This window comes from Mya arenaria, chromosome 13 (assembly GCF_026914265.1).
Source record: "Mya arenaria isolate MELC-2E11 chromosome 13, ASM2691426v1".
Classification (NCBI taxonomy): domain Eukaryota; kingdom Metazoa; phylum Mollusca; class Bivalvia; order Myida; family Myidae; genus Mya; species Mya arenaria.
The window spans coordinates 6806242-6811909 of NC_069134.1; the positions used below are offsets into that span (position 1 = coordinate 6806242).

General features: G+C 35.0%; 1 pseudogene; it reads right to left on the bottom strand.

Moving 5' to 3' along the window:
• Positions 1 to 698: 698 nt before the first annotated feature.
• Positions 699 to 2170, bottom strand: LOC128213831 (uncharacterized; annotated as a pseudogene).
• Positions 2171 to 5668: the final 3498 nt, after the last annotated feature.

Sequence of the window (5668 nt, forward strand, 5' to 3'; positions counted from 1 at the left end):
AGCTAAAACATGGTCTGGGGTTGCTAAGATAAGTACCAAGATGCTAAAACAACTTTTTGATGTCTTTAAAAATATGTACTAGGCCACAAGAACAATCCTCGGCCAGGGATAGAGCCTTGGGTTTTTTCTCCTCTTTCTATTTATTTTACTTATTTATTTCTTAAAAAAAGCTTTGTATAGAACAACGAAAAAAAAATTCCAAAAATAATATATGTTTTTACATGTTATTAGTGCGATCAAATCCATAGTATTACTGGGAAAAAAACATATAGCTTATTGCTTTAATTACATTGAACCAGAATACTTATTCTTATACTTGTATATCATTATCAATGCTATTCACCTTCTATTGAAATAGTTTAGCACTAATACAGAAAACAATTTGACGACACCATCTCTGGCAAGGTACACAAAAAACAGAACATCTTAGTATCACATGACATTCAACTTAAAAAACAACTCTTGATATCCTTGATATTTAAAGACAACTGCATAGTATGTAGGGAAAAACACTGTCCTCCAGAGTGTTTAGCCTCTGGCACAAGTGCACAGCACTAGATAAATTCTTTATTCACTTTTTGTGCGTCTTTGCAAGCTGGCCACATGAACATACCAGCAGTACGGCATGGTCCCATAAAGTTTACTACAGCCACATCCTGGGTACCAAGCATCTTGATATGCGATGGCAACATAGTCATTCACACGAAAATACTGGACTGTAGAGTCGAGAATTGGCTCCGATTCTGGTTCGTCAGATGTCTTACTGGACTCATTCCTCTCATCGGTTCCACTTGCATGGTGTTAAAAAGTTCACGTTTGACTAAACTCTCCTCAGTCACATGCGCCTTTCGCAAGTCACGACCACCACTTCGCGCAGCTTTAATGAGTATGGCCTTTTCCTTCTCAGGTTTTTCATCTAACCACTTGAAAAGCTGTCGCCTATTCCTCTTTATGAGCTGAACACTGGAGTCGTGATGGAACGATACATTCGGCCTTCTTTGGTGTGAGGTGTCCAGCTCCCCAAAGTGATGCTCACACCCAAGGTTGGTCACTTGGGAGAAGTGGGTCCTTTGTAGGTCTGATTTTGATGGTGTCCCTGCATTGCACCATATAGCACATGGATTCATTTCAGGAGCAGTTTATTTGCCGGGTTTTTAAACAGTGTGGTCAACTTTTTGGTGTGAGGTACACAGCTGTGGTCTAACCAGTCTTTTTCTAAAATGCTGGCAGGTGTCTCTTCGAAGAAGGCCGAATGCATCGTTTAACAGTCTTGATGACCAATAGAAACTCAGACAAGTGGTACAAAATCACTGCTGATGTCTGAAAAAGACCATTAAAGCGATTGGCTCTGTAGTTGCCAATTAGGAATTTGATTCCTTTGGCGGCACAGTGTGATTCCCATCTGTCCCTCAGGCCAAGGTGGTCGCCAGCTGGTCCAAATTATGTAGATGTTTTGTATGCAACAATTGCAACGAAAGTTCGCTTTTTCGACCAATTTTTGAAATATGGTAGCCGGTCATGACCTATTGGCTCGTCCGCTGCCAAACTTTTTTCTTCGTGTTTCAGGTCTTCACAGGCGTATCGATGAAAGCCGAGGAGTAAGTTGGTCATACAATGGAACTGCAGTACGGTGGTTTTGGTGTCTTCCTTTGACGACTCCAGTTCATTGTATCATCATTCGCTTAGTAGTTTGTCTGCACAGTTGTCATTAGCAGCCCGGTCACTCATGGTAAAGGCTTATTTCAGTATAGACTCGGCCACAAAGTCTGAATCTCCGATATCTCTCAGATGCGAGTCTGAATCAACTTTGGCAATTGTGATTTTGTTACATCATTTATTTTGGAAGCAGTCTCAGAAACTACTCTCTTAAAGCCTAAGCTGACAATTTCACCATTGTCCAATGTGATCGCAGTGTCGAAAATCTTTCTCTTCCGCCTTGATGTACCATCCCTGCTTAGTCAAAAGCTTTCAGATTTTTTTATTCTATCAGCTATGTAGCTTTTACTAAGAGCTGACCCTCGTCAACAATGTTTTAAACAGACGAATTTGTTTGCAGATCTGAGGTTTCAATTTTACAATGAAAGAGGTGTTTAGCAAGTATCTGTATGGCTGGTGTATTTTTTTCAACAGCTACATGTACCTCAAGTCCAAAAAGATCAATTATACGCATTCTTAATTTATTTGATAATATTCCTTTATCATCTTTCCTGTTTGTCTTTGTAGCATTTGTATTCTCTTTCATCATTTTCTAACAACATTTCACCATAATCATCTTCATAATGAACATCATTTTTTTAGGTTTTCATTTGGCAGCTGACTTCCACGTATCTTTCTTATCGTACTTCTATAAAAGGTATTTAGCGCCTGTGCATTTATTTTCTTTTCCTGATCATCTTGAATTTTCTGTTTTTTGCCAAAGGTTTTTTTAAGTCAATCAATTCAGCACTCATGTCTGACTTCTTTATTTGAAACTTTTTATTAGTCTGTTTGTATTTGTGTAGGAGCTGTTTTGTTTTGCGTAACTCTTGCCTTTTCCTTCTTAGCAATTTCATCATGTTTTGTTACATTACGAACAGAAAAGTGACCTTTGCTTTTCTGGAGTTTTGTTACATCTTCATTTAGAATGTCAGTCATTTCATGAAGTTGATCAAATTTTCGTTGATGTAAGGATATTTGATATTGAATGTCACTATTTTTCTTTTTGTCATTCAGTTCTGCTCTTTCTCATTAATTTTTCAGGTTTGTCACATTAACTAACTTTGGCACAGTTGGCATGACTTTTCACTAATGTCTTTTCCACATTCACTTTTTCCACAGTCATTTCAGATATTTCAGGACTCTTCTTATCTCCATTCGCAGCTGCTACACTCAAACTATCACAATGAAATTATGTCACAGTTTTATACTTAGCTAATTTCTTCTTCTTGTCATTTTTTTCTGAGTTTCAATTTTTCTGTTGATACGCGTTTTAACTGTACATAACATTTTTTGTATTTACATTTTGAAGTTTGAGACTAGGTTGTAAGGAACATAATTATCCACTCAACTATTTTTGCATTAGTCTGTTTGTTTTTCATCGCATACTTGTGAACTTCGACCACTACATCTTGTTTAAGTTTCCCATCGGGTAGCGCATTCAGACGGTTAAGGTCCAAGCCTTCTTTGTTTGTGAGATTAATGTCTTCACAGAACGGCCCAGGATGATCCATTTATGGTAGCCGATGCTGTTGGGTCCATTGTGACTGTTTGCTGCCGTCAAAACGAAAATGCATTTTTTTCAGAAATCTGTGAAATTCCTATCCGAAATTTGATATTCGAAATGCGTAACAGATGTCAATGTCAAAGATAAATTAAATGCTTTTTTCATATATTTGATAAAAACAGTTGTTCAGTTGTTGCAGATTTACTACTGGCATAGCAAACTTGATTGTACATATTGCAGTCGTTGAATTAACGCACTTAAAGTGACACTCTTATTCAAAACTAATAGTTACATAAACATGTATAACAAACATAAATATTGACTGAAAAACCTTAAACTACTTAGTAAATGATGCATTTATGGAAAATATTAATTACTGATAACAAGAATGTAACCGTGAATTTAATAGCAGAAAGCGCAAAAATATTAAATGATTGGTGAATGCTAAAAAAATGACTGTGGTCTACTATAGTCTTATAAGGTAGAAATACTGTGTTTATGCTCATTTCTTTCAAATTAAACTCATAGTCTTCATACGAACCATTGTTTTTGACATTTATTCATCCTTTTTGGAATATCAAACACTATTATTAATTGTTGTAAATCTTATTTGGGAGTAAGAGTCTTTAATGAGTCTTTATTTATTTATTATTTTTTGTTCGGGTTTTTTATTTAGGGCATATGACTTTTATAGGCATCTCGTTATAACTATTAAATATAAAGGCATCATTTGTGTTGTTTCCAGTACTGGATAAGATATAGCTTGTTTTCTTCATCATATTACCTAAAGTATAAATGGGGATGAAGTTATTGGTTTTCCAACGTATGTTATCACCAAGTCAATTCTCGACAACGTCGAACTCTCAAGTCGGGTCACGCGCTCAAGAACGTACCTTTGAACTAAAAATTAACTTACGATTTTTTTGATGAATTTTATTTATAAATATATATAATTAAAGATCTTAATTTTAATGTTTAAAGGTGTTTGAATCATTGTAAAATACTCACCACAGACGGTACAGCGTGCCTTTGACTTTGAGAGACTTTGATATCTTCATAAAAATGGCGACACATTTTTTTCTTCAAAAACCAATCGAAAGTTTATTTTCTGCTCTGATTGGATCATGTGATCATATTCATTTGCATATATATCACGTGATCGCATTTATTTTTAAACAGACCCATATTTTGAACACCGCGTCCCAGATTGCTACCTTACAGCGAGGTCAGAAAATCACCTGTCAATCAATTTTCTAATAACGATTTACAAATAAATTACGAATGCATATTAATGATTCATTAATCAATTAAAGCAGAATTTTATAATATGTTAATACATGTAATTTTGATTTAAATACAAAGACATTTACAAAAATCATCGTGTTATTTTTTACCATGTCGGAAATAAAACTTACTTTTTTCCTTACGATTAGGCTATGCGTATATCATGCAGACTAACTGGCATGCTTCAATACACATTTAACTTATTAACACCTGTAATGGAATATGTTGTGTTTGTCGGCTGCAGATCAAACGGTACAATTTGTGACGTCTCAGCACGAGCTGTGGAACATCAAAGGTGCAGGGCAGTGGTTTGTATTTAATTAGGTCAGCGTTTACTGTATAATCCCATTTACTCCCAAGATTGCGTCTAGGCTGGTAAGAACATACCAAACAATCGGAAAAATAATAATCAATAATCCTCGTCTGAGAACCTTCAAATCATGGCCAATATATTTGAGTTTACTACAAATATAACCTTTGGTGGCCCGCCGCACTTATATTGTTACTTATAAGGGGTAAAGTCACACAAGGTGTCGAGGGTTCACATATCTTTAATGTCCAATCAATGCGTGCATGTTATAACAGTATACTCTTCAATCAAACACTCGAATACACAAATAGTCGTAGTCGAATTGTCAACACACTGAAAATAGACAATATACAATAATAAATAAATGAGAACTATAATACCTGACATATCTTGCTGTTGTTATTTGATAACAGTTATAACACATCCTTATATCCAATAGTCTCATAACAATGTATTTATGTGTCCAGTGGCCAGTTAACATAAATATGGATAAAACAATAAAACATGATTCAGAATACAATTTGTATCACACAATACAATACGTATTTCCTACTTACAGATTTATGGATTCAATTGCCATCAACAACAACTCAGCACAGCAACATCTCTGGCTCTCACTGTCACACTACATCTCTCACAGTGCTGTTATGGTCTGCAAGTTAATCATTTTTTTTTTTTTCAAATTTTATTCAACACAAAACAACAATGTTATAATACATGAAATGCACTAAATCTTTAAATGATGCCGAAATATTCAGCAAAACTATTCAAACATCTGTTTGTGACTCTATGCTTTTTATAGTATGAGAATAGAATGACAAATTCATTTTTAAAGATATGCATAATATCTACATGTTCTCGTCTACTATTGC